The 16,974-nt window shown below is 43.2% G+C and overlaps 4 non-coding genes and 17 pseudogenes across 4 annotated transcripts; all 21 read right to left on the bottom strand.

Annotated features, from left to right (window-relative positions):
- Positions 1–484: 484 nt before the first annotated feature.
- On the bottom strand, positions 485–603 carry LOC114579992 (annotated as a pseudogene).
- Positions 604–980: 377 nt separating this feature from the next.
- Positions 981–1,099, bottom strand: LOC114580003 (annotated as a pseudogene).
- A 4,581-nt stretch (positions 1,100–5,680) lies between these two features.
- LOC114579998 lies at positions 5,681–5,798 on the bottom strand (annotated as a pseudogene).
- Positions 5,799–6,179: 381 nt separating this feature from the next.
- On the bottom strand, positions 6,180–6,298 carry LOC114579994 (annotated as a pseudogene).
- Positions 6,299–6,663: 365 nt separating this feature from the next.
- Positions 6,664–6,779, bottom strand: LOC114580002 (annotated as a pseudogene).
- An 831-nt stretch (positions 6,780–7,610) lies between these two features.
- LOC114579996 lies at positions 7,611–7,728 on the bottom strand (annotated as a pseudogene).
- Positions 7,729–8,604: 876 nt separating this feature from the next.
- On the bottom strand, positions 8,605–8,723 carry LOC114580005. Its single transcript, XR_003701280.1, has one exon. It is a non-coding gene; the product is annotated as a 5S ribosomal RNA (ribosomal RNA).
- Positions 8,724–9,097: 374 nt separating this feature from the next.
- LOC114579995 lies at positions 9,098–9,216 on the bottom strand (annotated as a pseudogene).
- Positions 9,217–9,588: 372 nt separating this feature from the next.
- On the bottom strand, positions 9,589–9,707 carry LOC114580001 (annotated as a pseudogene).
- Positions 9,708–10,091: 384 nt separating this feature from the next.
- LOC114579999 lies at positions 10,092–10,210 on the bottom strand (annotated as a pseudogene).
- A 378-nt stretch (positions 10,211–10,588) lies between these two features.
- Positions 10,589–10,707, bottom strand: LOC114579987 (annotated as a pseudogene).
- A 378-nt stretch (positions 10,708–11,085) lies between these two features.
- LOC114580004 lies at positions 11,086–11,204 on the bottom strand. Its single transcript, XR_003701279.1, has one exon. It is a non-coding gene; the product is annotated as a 5S ribosomal RNA (ribosomal RNA).
- A 379-nt stretch (positions 11,205–11,583) lies between these two features.
- On the bottom strand, positions 11,584–11,702 carry LOC114579997. The gene has a single exon (XR_003701278.1). It is a non-coding gene; the product is annotated as a 5S ribosomal RNA (ribosomal RNA).
- A 598-nt stretch (positions 11,703–12,300) lies between these two features.
- On the bottom strand, positions 12,301–12,419 carry LOC114579989 (annotated as a pseudogene).
- Positions 12,420–12,791: 372 nt separating this feature from the next.
- LOC114579991 lies at positions 12,792–12,910 on the bottom strand (annotated as a pseudogene).
- Positions 12,911–13,292: 382 nt separating this feature from the next.
- On the bottom strand, positions 13,293–13,411 carry LOC114579993 (annotated as a pseudogene).
- A 366-nt stretch (positions 13,412–13,777) lies between these two features.
- Positions 13,778–13,896, bottom strand: LOC114580006 (annotated as a pseudogene).
- Positions 13,897–14,274: 378 nt separating this feature from the next.
- Positions 14,275–14,393, bottom strand: LOC114579988 (annotated as a pseudogene).
- Positions 14,394–14,773: 380 nt separating this feature from the next.
- LOC114579986 lies at positions 14,774–14,892 on the bottom strand. Its single transcript, XR_003701277.1, has one exon. It is a non-coding gene; the product is annotated as a 5S ribosomal RNA (ribosomal RNA).
- An 873-nt stretch (positions 14,893–15,765) lies between these two features.
- LOC114579990 lies at positions 15,766–15,884 on the bottom strand (annotated as a pseudogene).
- Positions 15,885–16,258: 374 nt separating this feature from the next.
- On the bottom strand, positions 16,259–16,377 carry LOC114580000 (annotated as a pseudogene).
- Between the last annotated feature and the right edge of the window lie 597 nt (positions 16,378–16,974).

The raw sequence follows: 16,974 nt of genomic DNA, 5'->3' as shown, positions 1-16,974 counted from the left end.
ATCCTTTCTGAGGTCCACACTCAGAAGGTCAGCCATCTAGTATTACTCTCTCCCAAGCATGCTTAATTACAGAGTTTTAATGGGATTCAGTGCACATGAGCTGGTATAGTCACACCCATAGTAATATGGTCTCAAATTATAGTTATGTAGATGTCGGGGGAGATATAGTTTTAGCACATCTTCATTTTAGTGGACCATAGGGGATCTATTCATTCATATATGCCTGACCGATGCGCCAATAGCTTATCGGCATTCACTCCATCTCCAAAAAAGGTTTTTTGATTGGGGTCATAATATTGAAAAAGACTTTTAGGTAGAAATTTATTGTTATTACGATACGGATGCATCACGGGGCTTGTCGGTATCCTTCGTGGAAGCTACGATGAAGATTTCTTCGCTCGGGTCATGGTGAGCCAACACTACTAGTGGTTCGTGGGCTGTGGCGAAGTACTTTAAAAAAAAAATAGAGAAGCTCGGTAAAAAAAGGGTGCAACATGAGAACTTCCTAGGAGGTCACCTATCCTAGTATTACTCTCGTCCAAGTATGCTTAACTGTGGAGTTCTGATGGGATCTAGTGAATCAGTGTTGGTATGGTCGCACCCATAGTAATATGGTCTCAAATTATAGTTATGCAGATGCTGGGGGAGAGGTGGTATTGCTGTATCCTTATTCTAGTGGTTTTTAGGTGATCAAAAATGCATAATTCATCTACGCATGCCTGGTTAATGCAATAATGGCTTATCATAGGTCACTCTGCCTCCAAAAAAGCTTTTCAAAATGGGGTCATAATACTGAAATGGACTCTTAGGCAAAAATTTGTTTCTATTCATGTGCGGATGCATAACAGGGACTATCAATCACCTTCATAGGTGCCACGATACAGATTTCTTTGTTCAGGTCATGGTGAGCCAACACTATTAGTGGTTCGTGGGCTGTGATGAAGAACTTCTAAAAAAAATATAGAAGGTTAGTTAAAATAAGGGTGCAACACAAGGACTTCCTAGGTGGTCACCAATCATAATACTACTCTTGCCCCAGCTCTCTTAAGTATGAAATTTTGATGGAATTTGGTGCACTGGTGCTGGTATGGTCACAACCGTAATAATATTATCTCAATTTATAGTAATACAAATGCTGAGGGAGAGGTGGTTTTGGCGCATCCTCATTACAATGAACCGTAAGGGATTGAAAATATATTATTCATCCATGCATGCCTAGTCGATGCGCCTATAGCTTATAATGCTCACTCAATCTCCCAAAAAGCTTTTCTGAATGGGGTCATAATGCTGAAACGGACTCCTGGGCAAAACGTTGTTGCAATTCCCGTACGGCTGCATCACGGGGCCTGTCGGTCACCTTTGCGGGTGCCACGATCCTGATTTCTTTGCTCAGGATGTGGCAAGAAAACCCTGCTAGTGATTCATGAGCCATGACAAAGAGCTTCCTAGGAAAAAAGAGAGGTCTGGTTAAAATAAGGGTTCAACATAAGGACTTCCTAGGAGGACATCCATCCTAGTACTACTCTCTCCCAAACATGCTTAATTGCAAAGATATGATGGGATTCTATGTACTGGTGTTGTTATGGTCACAACTGTAGTAATATGTTCTCAAATTATAGTTATGCAGATGCCGGAGAGAGGTATGTTGCAAATATGATTTTATGGATTAGATTTCTTATGATACCAAACATTCATGCTTGTCTACGACTGCCATGCCTACTATTATTTCAGGTCCACAAGATTGAGTGCAACTCAAGTCAGCTCAAGAATGGGTATTTTAGGTCTGAGTCAGTTTGTAATTTTTTCCCTTTCTTGAGTCTATTATAAAATATGTGATCCTGATGCTAAGTAACCTTACACACACAAACATGATAGAAAATTTCTATCTGTTGGTTAGAGTTTTCTATTTTGATCACATCATCCGAGACGATCCAAACATCATCCTGGACGATCTGTTAAAAATAAAAACCCTGATTAGGGCATCCATGTTAAGGCAACCATCATTAAACCCATCATCTTGTATGATACTTGTATCGGCTGGGACCATAGGCTCAAATAAGAAAGAATCAGCCGTCAGATCTATTTAGGTATTATTTATTTTTGGACATCATCCGGGACATCGTCCGGGACATCGTCCTGGATGATGCAGCACAATTATGCCTAAATTAATCTAGTAATTAAGGAAAGAAATTAAGGTTTAATTGCATGATCACATCATCCGGGCCGATTGCAGGAATTTCTTGGACAATTTCTTAGATGATTGATATCGACCATCTATTCAGAGCGATGCTTAGGATGATTTTCACAGATTTGAACTAATCGTCCAGGACGAACGTGAGATTGGCTTGGAGGATCAAGATATTTTTTCATCATCTAGATATCCTTTCAGAACAATTTTATTCAAGGATTTGTACTGATTGTACAGGATAATATTATATCGGCATGGATGATATGTCCAAAAATCTTTTAATCATCCCAAACCGTCTAGGCTGATTGAGTGAAGTTTATACTGATCGTCTAGGACAATATCCATATCATCCTGGATGATAAAGTTAGTTTGTATAAAATAAGAGCTATTTTGAAACTCTTATATTTAAGAGCTCTTGTTTTACCTAAGAGCTTATCTTTTGCTACTGTTCTAACCCGAGAGAGCCAAGAGGAGAGGGAGAGCAAGGGAGAGAGAGAGAGAGAGAGAGGATCTTGTGAGTGGTTCATAAAGGTTGCTCTAAGTAAGGATCCATCGTTGTCTTCTCCAGAAATCATCCTTAGTTTCTCGGGGTTCTAGAGAGGTAAACTTTAGCATCTAATTAAGATTTTCTGCCTGCTTCAAGAGGAAGCAAAAAGAGTTGGGTTCTCTGCCTATTCTAAAGGAAGCAAAAGGAGTTGGGTTTTTTGCCTCATCTGGGTTGGTAGAAAGGAGGTTTATAAATGCTTCTCCGCCTTGATGTGGGGGAAAAAGGAGAGACACTGAGTTTAGTGTAATACTTGGCGGGCACCTCCAGAGAATATACGTAGGTCGTGTTGACCGAACCACTATAAATTTTTGTGTTCTTTATTACTTATTCCGCATTTATTTTTCACACTTTGATTTCTATGGTGAATCTTGGTTTTGGTTTTAAGATTGTGTTTTGATCGAAAGATTTTTTAAAAGACCAATTCACCCCCCTCTTGGTTAGCCTTGGGACTAGTTCATAAGTGCTTAACATCTCTAACGAACTTTTAAGTGGTATCAGAGTGGGATTTATAAAGTTAAATTTGAAAACTTTTTGAATTTTGATTCATGACTAACTTGGGTAATCGTAATACAACACGAGAATATTCTATTACACATCCACCTTTGTTTGATAATATTCCTTTTGCTTTTTTTAAAACTTACATATCTACATTTTTATAATCGCTTGATTATCATATATGGATGCTTGTTAAAGAAGGTTATACACCACGTTCTCGTGAACTTAATGGCATTAAAATTGAAATTCCTTTTCCTAAAGGGACTTTTGATGAAAGAGATTTAGTACAACTTAATGCAAAACGCTTGAACTATTTTTTCTGTGCTTTGAAATCTAAATATTATATGCGTGTTTCAACTTATGCAACTGGTAAAGAAATTTGGAATAGATTGTGTGTAACTTATGAAGGAACTAACGAAGTTAAACAATCTAGGTGAATATTTTGTTGTATGATTATGAACTTTTTCATATGAAATATTCTTAATTAATTTCTGATATGTATACAAGGTTTACTCAAATTGTTACCTCAATGTATGATTTAGGAAGAGAGCTAACTAATTATGAAAGGGTCAATAAGATTTTGAGATGCTTGCCTTCTTCTTTTGATGCTAAGATCACTGCAATTACTGAATCTAAAGATTTGAATACTTATTTGATTGATAACTTACTTGGATCACTCATTGCTTACGAGCAAGGGGTGAATAAAAAAAATTATAATGCATGTGAAAAAAAGAAGGAGAAAACTATGGTACTAAAGGCCAACAACATGGACATTGATTCGTCCGGATCTAAAAACGATGATGTTGCCTTCATCACTAGTCAATTTAAAAGCTATTTAAGGAAGAACAATAAGTATCATCAGAAGTGGAAAAGAGGTAAGGATAGCAAAAATTATAAAAGTTCTTCTGATATTGTTTGTTTTAAATGCAGGAAGCCTTGACACGTTAAAGTTAATTGTCCTATACTTAAGGGGCACCCAAGCAAAGAGAAGGGTGAGGAGAAACCCAAATACAAGAAGGACAAGAAGTAGTACCAAAAAGCTTTATGGGCGGAATCTGCATCTGGCTACTCTGAGACAGAAGCAGAGAAGGAAACCGCAAACTTGTATTTAATTGCTGATAATCATCTTGATCAGTCTAACCAAGAAGAGGTATTCTAACAAACCTATGGTCAACTACTTGAAATATATAAGAAAATTCATGTATCATATAGAAAACTTAAGAAAATCATGCTAGCTTGAAAGTAGAGTTTTTAAATATATAAAAAGAGCATAAAATTCTTCTTAAAAATCACTACAATTAATAGCAATCACATGTCATTACTTGATGAGTTTTATGCATTAAACAAAGAGCATACTGAATTATCTGATGGACTGATTCCTTGAAGTCATCCCATGCTGAGTTAGAAAAGGAATTTAAGAAATTAGCAAATATCAAAGTTTTTAAAAATAATAAATCTTCATTTCATGCAACTCATAACTTTAAAAAGAAGCCTCACCACCTAAGTGGATCAGAACATCCTTTTTTAGGAGTTAGATGTTTTGCATATGGCATGATAGGACATATTGCACACACTTGCACCATTCATCGTAATACACATTGGGTGTGGAGACCTAAATAGCATGATTCACAGCATAACACACAGGCATTACATTCTTCTTTTCATAAGAAGGGATCTAAACCTATTTGTGTTCCTAAATCTATTGTTTGATGATTTTGCAGGCTTGCTCTGATAAATGGTCTCGTGAAATCATGTGGTACCTGGATAGCTGATGCTCACAACACATGACTGGAGATGCCAATCAATTCATTTTATTAGAGACCAAGATAGGAGGTATAGTTACTCTTGGAGACAACACCACCGGGAAGGTAGTGGGCGCTGGTATAATTGGAAACTCCAAGAATATTTTGATTGAAAATGTTTTGCATGTAGATGAACTAAAACACAACTTGCTCAATATCAGTCAGCTTTGTGATAAGGGATTCATCATAAAATTTTTGGCTAATACTTGAATTATAAGATTAAATAATAACACTATTTTACAGGGAATGCGGATCAATAATGTTTACATGCTTGACTTAAATAATATTGAAAGTGCTGCTTCATTTTGCTGCTAAGGGAGAGGTGATTTTGGCCCATCCTCATTATGGTGGATCGTAGGTGATCAAAAATTCATTATTCATCGATGCATGCCTGGTTGATGCACCTCTTGCACATCGGTGCTCACTCTATCTCAAAAAAGCTTTTTGAAATGGGTCATAATGCTGAAATAGACACCTAGATAGAAAGTTGTTGCTTTTCACGTACCTCCGCGTCATGGAACCCGACCTTGCGAGTCCCACGATGTGGATTTTTGCTCAGTTCGTCACGAGCCAACACTGCTAGTTGTTCGTTGACCGTGGTGAAGAGCTTCCAAAAAAATAAATTGAGAGAGTGATGGTTATAAAAAAGTGTTCAACATAAGGACTTCTCAGGAGGTCACCCATCCTAGTACTACTCTTTCCCAAGCACACTTAACTACAGAGTTCTGATGGGATCCGGTGCATTGGTTCTAATTTGGTCACATCATTAGTCTTATGGTGTCAAATTATAATTATGCAGACGCCAGGGGAGAGGTGGTTTTGGCACATCCTAATTTTGGTAGAATGTAGGGGATCAAAAATGCATTATTCATTGGCGTATGCCCGACTGATGTGCCTCTATCTCATTGGCGCTCTCTCCCCCTCAAAAATGCTTTTCGAAATGGTGTCATAATGTTGAAAAGGAGTACAGGGCGGAAAGTTATTACTATTCCCATGCGACCGCATCATGGGACCCGACGGTTGCCTTCGTGGATCCCACGATGCAGATTTCTTCGCTCGGGTTGCGATGAGCCAACACTGTAAGTGGTTCATGTGTCGTGTCGAAGAGCTTCCGAAAAAAAAAGAGAGAGAAGGATGATTATAAAAAATGGTGCAAACAAAGGACATCCCTGAAGGTCACCCATCCAAGTACTACTCTCACCCAAGCATGCTTAACTGCGGAGTTCTGATGGGATCCGATGCACTGGTGCTGGTATGGTCACACCCATAGTCATATGGTCTCAAACTATAGTTATGTAGACACCGGGGGAGAGGAGATTTTGGCGCATCCTCGTTTTGCTAGACCATAGGGGATCGAAAAGCTTTATTCGTCGATGCATGCCCGGCTAATGCGCCTTTAGCATATCGGCGCTCACTCTGTTTCGAAAAAAGCTTTTTGAAATGGGGTCATAATGCTGAAATAGACTCCATGACATAACGTTTTTGCTATTCCTGTACGACCCACGAAGGCGATCGTCGGGTCCCATGACGCAGATTTCTTCACTCGGGTTGCGGTGAGCCAATACTGCTTGTGGTTCATGGCCCATGGAGAAGAGCTTCCAAAAAAAAAGAGGGAGGGATGGTTATTAAAAAGGGTACAATACGACTTCCCAGAAGGTCACCCATCCCAGTACTACTCTCGCCAAAGCACACTTAACTATGGAGTTCTGATGGGATCCGATGCACTGGTATTGGTAAGGTCGCACCCATAATCTAATGGTCTCGAATTATAGTTTTGCAGATGCTGGGGGAGAGGTGATTTTGGTGCATCATCATTTCGGTGGAACGTAGGGGTTCAAAAATGCCTTAATCGTTGGCGCATGCCCAGCTGATGTTGCTTTGAAAGATATTTGCTCACTCTGTCTTGGAGAAATCTTTCCAGAATGGGGTTATAATGCTGAAACGGACTCCTTGACAAAACCTTGTTTTTTTTCTCGTGCGGTCGCATCACAGGACCTAACAGTCACTTTCATAGGTCCCACAATGCATATTTGTTCGCTAAAGTCACTGTGAGCCAAGACTGCTAGTGGTTCGTAAGCCGTGGCGAAGAGCTTCTAAAAAAGAGAGCGAGAGATGGTTATAAAAAAGGGTTCAACATGAGGACGCTTAACTGTAGAGTTCTGATGGGATCCAGTGCACCGGTGCGGGTATGGTCGCACCCGAAGTCTTATGGTCTCAAAATATAGTTTTGCAGATGCCTAGGGAGAGGTGATTTTGGCGCATCCTCATTCCGGGGGATTGTACATGATTGAAAATGTGTTATTGGTTAGAGCATGCCAAGCTGATGTGCCTTAGGCACATCGGCGATCACTCTGGCTCTGAAAAAGCTTTCCGCAATAAATTCATAATGCAAAAATGGACACCTAAGCGAAACATTGTTGCTATTCCTGTGCGGTTGCATCACGGGACCTGACAATCTCCTTCACTGGTCCCACAATGAAGATTTCTTCATTCGGGTCACGGAGAGCCAACACTACTAGTGGTTCGTAAGCCGTGGCGAAGAGCTTCTAAAAAAAAGAGCGAGAGATGGTTATAAAAAAGGGTTTAACACAAGGACTTCCTATGAGGTAACCCATCCCAGTCTACTCTCGTCCAAGCACGGTTAACTGCGGAGTTCTGATGGGATCCAGTGCACCGGTGCGGGTATGGTCACACCCGAAGTCTTATGGTCTCAAAATATATTTTTGCAGATGCCTAGGGAGAGGTGATTTTGGCGCATCCTCATTCTAGTGGACTGTACAAGATTGAAAATGTGTTATTCGTCAGTGCATGCCCAGCCGATGTTCCTTAGGCACATCGGCGATCACTCTGGCTCGGAAAAAGCTTTCCGGAAAAAATTCATAATGCTGAAATGGACTCCTGAGCGAAACGTTGTTGCTATTCCTGTGCGGTCGCATCACGGGACTCGATAATCACCTTCGTGGGTCCCACGATGCAGATTTCTTCATTCGGGTCACGAAGAGCCAACACTGCGAGTGGTTCGTGGGTCGTGGCTAGGAGCTTCCGAAAAAAAAAAGATAAAGGGATGGTTAAAAAAAATGGAGCAACACGAGGACTTCCTAGGACGTCACATCCCAATGCTACTCTTGCTCAAGCACTCTTAACTTCAAAGTTCTAATGGGATCCGAAGCACTGGTGCTAGTATGGTCACACCCATAATCTTATGGTTTCAAATTATAGTTATGCAGACACCGAGGGAGAGGTGATTTTGGCGCACCTCATTCTTTTGGACCGTAGGGGATCAAAAAAGCATTATTCATTGGAGCATGCCCGGCCGATGCGCCTTTTGCACATTGGTGCTCACTCCGTCTAAAAAAAAAGCTTTTCGGAATAGGGTCACAATGCTGAAATGGACTCCTAAGTGGAAAGTTGTTGCTATTCTAGCGCGGCCGCTTCACGGGACCCGATGATCACATTCACAGGTCCGACGATGCAGATTTATTCGCTTGGATCGTAGCGACCCAACACTTCTAGTGGTTCATGGGTCGTGGAAAAGAGCTTCCAAAAAAAAAAGTGAGGGATGGTTAAAAAAAATGGTGCTACATGAGGACTTCCCAGGAGGTCACCCATCCCAGTACTACTCTCGCCCAAGCACACTTAACAGTAGAGTTCTTAAGGGATCTAGTGCACTGGTGCTGGTATGGTCGCACCCGAAGTCTTATGTCTCAAATTCTAGTTTTGAAGATGCGGGGGGAGTGGTGATTTTGGCACATCCTAGTTCTGGTGAACCATAAGGGGTCGAAAAAGCATTATTCATCGGTGCATGCCCGACCGATGCGCCTTTGGCACATCGACACTCTCTCCGTATGGTAAAAGTTTTATGGAATAGGGTCATAATACTGAAACGGACTCTTGGACAGAATGTTGTTTCTTTTCCCATGTGGCAGCATCATGAGGCCTGACAGTCACCTTCGCGGGTCCCATAATGTTGATTTCATCGCTCGGGTCGGGCAAGCCAACACTGCTAGTGGTTTATGGGCCGTGGCAAAGTGCTTCTAAAAAAAGAGAGAGGGATTGTTATAAAAAGGGGTGCAACACTATAACTTCGTAGGAGGTCACCCATCCCAATACTACTCTCATCTAAGCACGCTTACCTGCAGAGTTCTGATGGGATCCGGTGCACTTGTGCTGGTATGGTCGCATCCATAGTCTTAGGGTCTCAAATTATAGTTATGTTGATGCCAAGGGAGAGGTGATTTTGGCCCATCCTCATTCTGGTGGATCGTAGGTGATCAAAAATTCATTATTCATTGATGCATGCCTGGTCGATGCACCTCTTGCACATCGGTGCTCACTCTGTCTCAGAAAAGCTTTTCAAAATGGGTCATAATGCTGAAATGGACTCCTAAATAGAAAGTTGTTGCGTTTCCCGTACCTCCGCATCATGGAACCCGACCTTGTGAGTCCCACGATGTGGATTTTCGCTCGGGTCATCACGAGCCAACACTGCTAGTGGTTCGTTGACCGTGGTGAAGTGCTTCCGAAAAAAAAAATTGAGAGAGTGATGGTTATGAAAAAGGGTTCAACATAAGGACATCTCAGGAGGTCACCCATCCTAGTACTACTCTTGCCTAAGCACACTTAACTGCAGAGTTCTGATGGGATCCATTGCATTAGTTCTAATTTGGTCGCATCATTAGTTTTATAGTGTCAAATTATAGTTATGCAGACGCTAGGGGAGAGGTGATTTTGGCACATCCTAATTTTGGTGGAATGTAGGGGATCGAAAATGCATTATTCATTTGCGTATGCCTGACTGATGTGCCTCTATCACATCAACGCTCTCTCCCCCTCAAAAAAAGCTTTTTGGAATGGTGTCATAATGCTGAAATGGACTACTGGGCGGAAAGTTGTTACTATTCCCATGCGACCGCATCACGGGACCCGACGGTTGCCTTCGTGGATCCCACGATGCAGATTTCTTTGCTCGGGTTGCGATGAGCCAACACTGTAAGTGGTTCATGGGCCGTGTCGAAGAGCTTCCGAAAAAAAAAAAGAGATAGAAGGATGGTTATAAAAAATGGTGCAACCCAAGGACATCCTAGGAGGTCACCCATCGAAGTACTACTCTCACCCAAGCATGCTTAACTGCAGAGTTTTGATGGGATCCGATGCCCTGGTGCTGGTATGGTCACACCCATAGTCATATGGTCTTAAACTATAGTTATGCAGACGTCGGGGGTGAGGTGATTTTGGCACATCCTCATTTTGCTAGACAATAGGGGATCGAAAAGCTTTATTCGTCGATGCATGCCGGGCTAATGCGCCTTTAGCATATCAGCGCTCACTCCATTTTGAAAAAAGCTTTTCAGAATGGGGTCATAATGCTGAAACAGACTCCAGGACAGAAAATTTTTGCTATTCCTGTGCGGCCACGTCATGGGACCCGATGATCGCCTTCGTGGTTCCCACGATGCAGATTTCTTCACTTGGGTTGTGGCGAGCCAACACTGCTTGTGGTTCCTGGGCCATGGAGAAGAGCTTCCAAAAAAAAAGAGGGATGGATGGTTATTAAAAAGGGTGCAATACGAGGACTTCCCAGGAGGTCACCCATCCCAGTACTACTCTCGCCCAAGCACACTTAACTATGGAGTCCTGATGGGATATGGTGCACTGGTATTGGTATGGTCGCACCCATAGTCTAATTGTCTCGAATTATAGTTATGAAGATGCTGGGGGAGAGGTGATTTTGGTGCATCATCATTTCGGTGGACTGTAGGGGATCAAAAATGCCTTAATCGTTGGTGCATGCCCAGCCGATGCTGCTTTGGCATATATGTGCTCACTCTGTCTTGGAGAAAGCTTTCCAGAATGGTGTTATAATGTTGAAACAGACTCCTTGACAAAAAGTTGTTTGTTTTCCCGTGCGGCCGCATCACAGGACCTAACGGTCACCTTCACGGGTCCCAGAATGCAGATTTGTTCGCTCAGGTCACCGTGAGCCAAGACTGCTAGTGGTTCGTAAGCCGTGGAGAAGAGCTTCTAAAAAAAAGAGCGAGAGATGGTTATAAAAAATGGTGCAATACGAGGACTTCCCATGAGGTAATCCATCCCAGTACTACTCTCGCCCAAGCACGCTTAACTGCGGAGTTCTGATGGGATCCAGTGCACCAGTGCGGGTATGGTGACACCCGAAGTCTTATGGTCTCAAAATATAGTTTTGCAGATGCCTAAGGAGAGGTGATTTTGGCACATCCTCATTCTTGTGGACTGTACATGATTGAAAATGTGTTATTCATCAGCGCATTCCCACCCGATGTGCCTTAGGCACATCGACGATCACTCTCGCTCTGAAAAAGCTTTCCGGAATAAATTCATAATGCTAAAATAGACTCCTGAGCAAAACATTGTTTCTATTTCTGAGTGGTCGCATCACGGGACCCGACGATCACCTTCGCGGGTCCCACGATGAAGATTTCTTCATTCGGGTCATGGAGAGCCAACACTACTAGTGGTTCGTAGGCCATGGCGAAGAGCTTCTAAAAAAAAAGAGCAAGAGATGGTTATAAAAATGGGTGCAACATAAGGAATTCCCATGAGGTAACCCATCCCAGTACTACTCTCACCCAAGCACGCTTAACTGCGGAGTTCTGATGGGATCCAGTGCACTGGTGCGGGTATGGTCGCATCTGAAGTCTTATGGTCTCAAAATATAGTTTTGTAGATGCCTAGGGAGAGGTGATTTTGGCACATCCTCATTCCAATGGACTGTACAAGATTGAAAATGTGTTATTCGTCAGCTCATGCCCAGCCGATGTGCCTTATGGCGATCACTCTGGCTCAGAAAAAGCTTTCCAGAATAAATTCATAATGCTGAAATTGACTCCTGAGCGAAACGTTGTTGCTCTTCCTGTGCGGTCGCATCACTGGACCCGACGATCACCTTCGCTGGTCCGACGATGCAGATTTCTTCATTCGGGTCACGAAGAGCCAACACTGCTAGTGGTTTGTGGGCCGTGGTTAGGAGCTTCCAAAAAAAAAAAAAGATGCAAGGATTGTTAAAAAAATGGAGCAACATGAGGACTTCCTAGGAGGTCACATCCCAATATTACTCTTGCTAAAAGTTATTTCTATTCCATGCCGCCGCATCACGGGACCTGACGGTCGCCTTCTCGGGTCTCATGATGCAGATTTCTTCTCTCGAGTCTCAACGAGCCAACACTGCTAGTGGTTTGTGGGCCGTGGTGAAGAGCTTCTAAAAAAAAAAAGAGAGCGTGATGGTTAAAAAAAGAGTGAAACATGAGGACTTCCTAGGAGGTCACCCATCCAAATACTACTCTCACCTAAGCACGCTTAACTGCAGTGTTCTGATGGGAATCGGTGCACTTGTGCTGGTATGGTCGCATCCATAGTCTTAGGGTCTCAAATTATAGTTATGTAGATGCTAATGGAGAGGTGATATTGGCCCATCCTCATTATGGTGGATCGTAGGTGATCAAAAATTCATTATTCGTCGATGCATGCCTGGTCTATGCACCTCTTGCACATCGGTGCTCACTCTATCTCAGAAAAGCTTTTTGAAATGGGTCATAATGCTGAAATAGACACCTAGATAGAAAGTTGTTGCTTTTCCCGTACCTCTGCATCATGGAACCCGACCTTACGAGTCCCACGATGTGGATTTTTGCTCAGTTCGTCACGAGCCAACACTGCTAGTTGTTCGTTGACCGTGGTGAAGAGCTTCCGAAAAAATAAATTGAGAGAGTGATGGTTATAAAAAAGGGTACAACATAAGGACTTCTCAAGAGGTCACCCATCCTAGTACTACTCTTGCCCAAGCACACTTAACTGCAGAGTTCTGATGGGATCCGGTGCATTGGTTCTAATTTGGTCACATCATTAGTCTTATGGTGTCAAATTATAGTTATGCAGACCCCAGGGGAGAGGTGATTTTGGCACATCCTAATTTTGGTAGAATGTAGGGGATCGAAAATGCATTATTCGTTGGCGTATGCCCGACTGATGTGCCTCTATCTTAATGGCGCTCTCTCCCCCTCAAAAATGCTTTTCAAAATGGTTTCATAATGTTGAAATGGACTACTGGGCGGAAAGTTGTTACTATTCCCATGAGACCGCATCACGGGACCCGACGGTTGCCTTCGTGGATCCCACGATGCAGATTTCTTCGCTCGGGTTGCGATAAGCCAACACTGTAAGTGGTTCATGTGTCGTGTCGAAGAGCTTCCGAAAAAAAAAGAGAGAGAAGGATGATTATAAAAAAATGGTGCAAACCAAGGACATCCCTGAAGGTCACCCATCCAAGTACTACTCTCACCCAAGCATGCTTAACTGCGGAGTTCTGATGGGATCCGATGCACTGGTGCTGGTATGGTCACACCCCTAGTCATATTGTCTCAAACTATAGTTATGCAGATGCCGGGGGAGAGGAGATTTTGGCGCATCCTCATTTTGCTAGAGCATAGGGGATCGAAAAGCTTTATTCGTCGATGCATGCCCGGCTAATGCGCCTTTAGCATATCGGCGCTCACTCCGTTTCGAAAAAAGCTTTTCGAAATGGGGTCATAATGCTGAAACAGAATCCAGGACAGAAAGTTTTTTCTATTCCTGTACGACCCACGAAGGCGATCGTCGGGTCCTATGACGCAGATTTCTTCACTCGGGTTGCGACGAGCCAACACTGCTTATGGTTTATGGGCCATGGAGAAGAGCTTCCAAAAAAAAAAGAGGGAGGGATGGTTATTAAAAAGGGTGCAATACGAGGACTTCCCAGGAGGTCACCCATCCCAGTACTACTCTCTCCCAAGAACACTTAACTATGGAGTTCTGATGGGATCCGGTGCACTGGTATTGGTAAGTTCGCACCCATAATCTAATGGTCTCGAATTATAGTTATGCAGATGCTGGGGGAGAGGTGATTTTGGTGCATCATCATTTCGGTGGAACGTAGGGGTTCAAAAATGCCTTAATCGTTGCCGCATGCCCAACCGATGCTGCTTTGGAACATATGTGCTCACTCTGTCTTAGAGAAAACTTTCCAGAATGGGGCTATAATGCTGAAACAGACTCCTTGACAAAACGTTGATTGTTTTCCCGTGCGGCCGCATCACAGGACCTAACGGTCACCTTCACAGGTCCCACAATGCATATTTGTTAGCTCAGGTCACTGTGAGCCAAGACTGCTAGTGGTTCGTAAGACGTGGCGAAGAGCTTCCAAAAAAGAGAGCGAGAGATGGTTATAAAAAAGGGTTCAACACGAGGACTTCCCATGAGGTAACCCATCCCAGTACTACTCTCGCCCAAGAACGCTTAACTGCAGAGTTCTGATGCGATATAGTGCACTGGTGCGGGTATGGTCGCACCCGAAGTTTTATGGTCTCAAAATATAGTTTTGCAAATGCCTAGGGAGAGGTAATTTCGGCGCATCCTCATTCCGGTGGACTGTACATGATTGAAAATGTGTTATTCGTTAGCGCATGCCAAGCTGATGTGCCTTAGGCACATCGGCGATCACTCTGGCTCTTAAAAAGCTTTCCGGAATAAATTCATAATGCAAAAATGGACTCCTGAGCGAAACATTGTTGCTATTCCTGTGCGGTCGCATCACGGGACCTGACAATCACCTTCGCGGGTCCCACGATGAAGATTTCTTCATTCGGGTCATGGAGAGCCAACACTACTAGTGGTTCGTAAGCCGTGGCGAAGAGCTTCTAAAAAAAAAAGAGTGAGAGATGGTTATAAAAAAGGGTTCAACACAAGGACTTCCCATGAGGTAACCCATCCCAGTACTACTCTCGCCCAAGCACGCTTAACTGCGGAGTTCTGATGGGATCCAGTGCACCGGTGCGGGTATGGTCACACCCGAAGTCTTATGGTCTCAAAATATAGTTTTGCATATGCCTAGGGAGAGGTGATTTTAGCGCATCCTCATTCCAGTGGACTGTACAAGATTGAAAATGTGTTATTCGTTAGCGCATGCCCAGCCGATGTTCCTTAGGCACATCGGCGATCACTCTGGCTCGGAAAAAGCTTTTCGGAATAAATTCATAATGCTGAAATGGACTCCTGAGCGAAACGTTGTTGCTATTCCTATGCGGTCGCATCACGGGACTCAACGATCACCTTCGCGGGTCCCACGATGCAGATTTCTTCATTCGGGTCACGAAGAGCCAACACTGTTAGTGGTTCGTGGCTAAGAGCTTCAGCAAAAAAAAAGATACAGGGATAGTTAAAAAAAATGGAGCAACACGAGGACTTCCTAGGAGGTCACATCCCAATGCTACTCTTGCTCAAGCACGCTTAACTTCAAAGTTCTAATGGGATCCGATGCACTGGTGCTAGTATGGTCACACCCATAATCTTATGGTCTCAAATTATAGTTATGCAGACGCCGAGGGAGAGGTGATTTTGGCGCACCTCATTCTTTTGGACCGTAGGGGATCAAAAAAGCATTATTCATTGGAGCATGCCCGGCTGATGCGCCTTTTGCACATCGGTGCTCACTCCATCTAAAAAAAAAAAGCTTTTCGGAATGGGGTCACAATACTGAAATGAACTCCTAGGCGGAAAGTTGTTACTATTCTAGCGCGGCCGCATCACGATACCCGATGGTCACATTCACAGATCCGACGATGCAGATTTTTTTGATCGGATCGTAGCGAGCCAACACTGCTAGTGGTTCATGGGTCGTGGCAAAGAGCTTCCAAAAAAAAAAGAGTGAGGGATGGTTAAAAAAAAGGGTGCAACATGAGGACTTCCCTAGAGGTCACCCATCCCAGTACTACTCTCGCCCAAGCACACTTAACAGCAGAGTTCTTAAGGGATCTAGTGCACTAGTGCGGTTATGGTAGCACCCGAAGTCTTATGTCTCAAATTATAGTTTTGCAGATGCCGGGGGAGAGGTGATTTTGGCGCATCCTAGTTCTGGTGGACCGTAAGGGATCGAAAAAGCATTATTCATTGGTGCATGCCCGACCGATGCGCCTTTGGCACATCGACACTCTCTCCGTATGGTAAAAGTTTTATGGAATGGGGTCATAATATTGAAACGTACTCCTGGATAGAATGTTGTTTCTTTATTCATGTGGCAGCATCATGAGGCCTGACAGTCACCTTCGCGGGTCCCATAATGTGGATTTCATCACTCGGGTCGGGCAAGCCAACACTGCTAGTGGTTTATGGGCCGTGGCAAAGTGCTTCTAAAAAAAGAGAGAGGGATTGTTATAAAAAGTGGTGCAACACGATAACTTCCTAGGAGGTCACCCATCCCAATACTACTCTCGCCAAAGAATGCATAACTATGGAGTTCTGATGGGATCCGGTGTAATGGTACTGGTATGATCACACTCGTAGTCTTATGGTATCAAATTATAGTTATGGAGATGTCAGGAGAAAGGTAATTTTGGTGCTTCCTCATTCCAATGGACCGTAGGGGATCGAAAATGCATTATTCGTCAGTGCATGCCCGACCGATTAGCTTTGGCACATCGATGCTCTCTCCAACACAGAAAAAGCTTTCCAAAATGGGGTCATAATGCTGAAACGGACTCATGGATGGAAAGTTGCTTCTTTTCTCATGTGGTAGCATCACGTGGCCTGACGGTCACCTTCGCGGGTCCCACAATACAAATTTCTTCGCTCGGGTCACATCAAGCCAACACTGCTAGTGGTTCATGGGCCATGATGAAGTCCTTCTGAAAAAAAAATGTGAGAGGGATGGCTATAAAAAGGGGTACAACTTGAGGACTGTTAAGATAGTTGCTATTTGCATGCCTTACATTTTTGCAACTTGTATAGTTTTGATGATTCCAAACATTATTGTTCAAATGTGTAGTTATCTCCTAACAATTTTAGAAGATTTGTATTTGCTCTTGTGTGTACTAACATTTCAGGAAAATCGAACTCCAGACTACGATGACTTCAAATCAAATTCAACATGAGATACT

The sequence above is a fragment of the Dendrobium catenatum genome, unplaced genomic scaffold, assembly GCF_001605985.2.
Source record: "Dendrobium catenatum unplaced genomic scaffold, ASM160598v2 fragScaff_scaffold_725, whole genome shotgun sequence".
In the NCBI taxonomy this organism is placed as follows: Eukaryota; Viridiplantae; Streptophyta; class Magnoliopsida; order Asparagales; family Orchidaceae; genus Dendrobium; species Dendrobium catenatum.
Note: the sequence above shows the minus strand (reverse complement) of the source record. Positions and strands in the feature narration are given on the sequence as shown.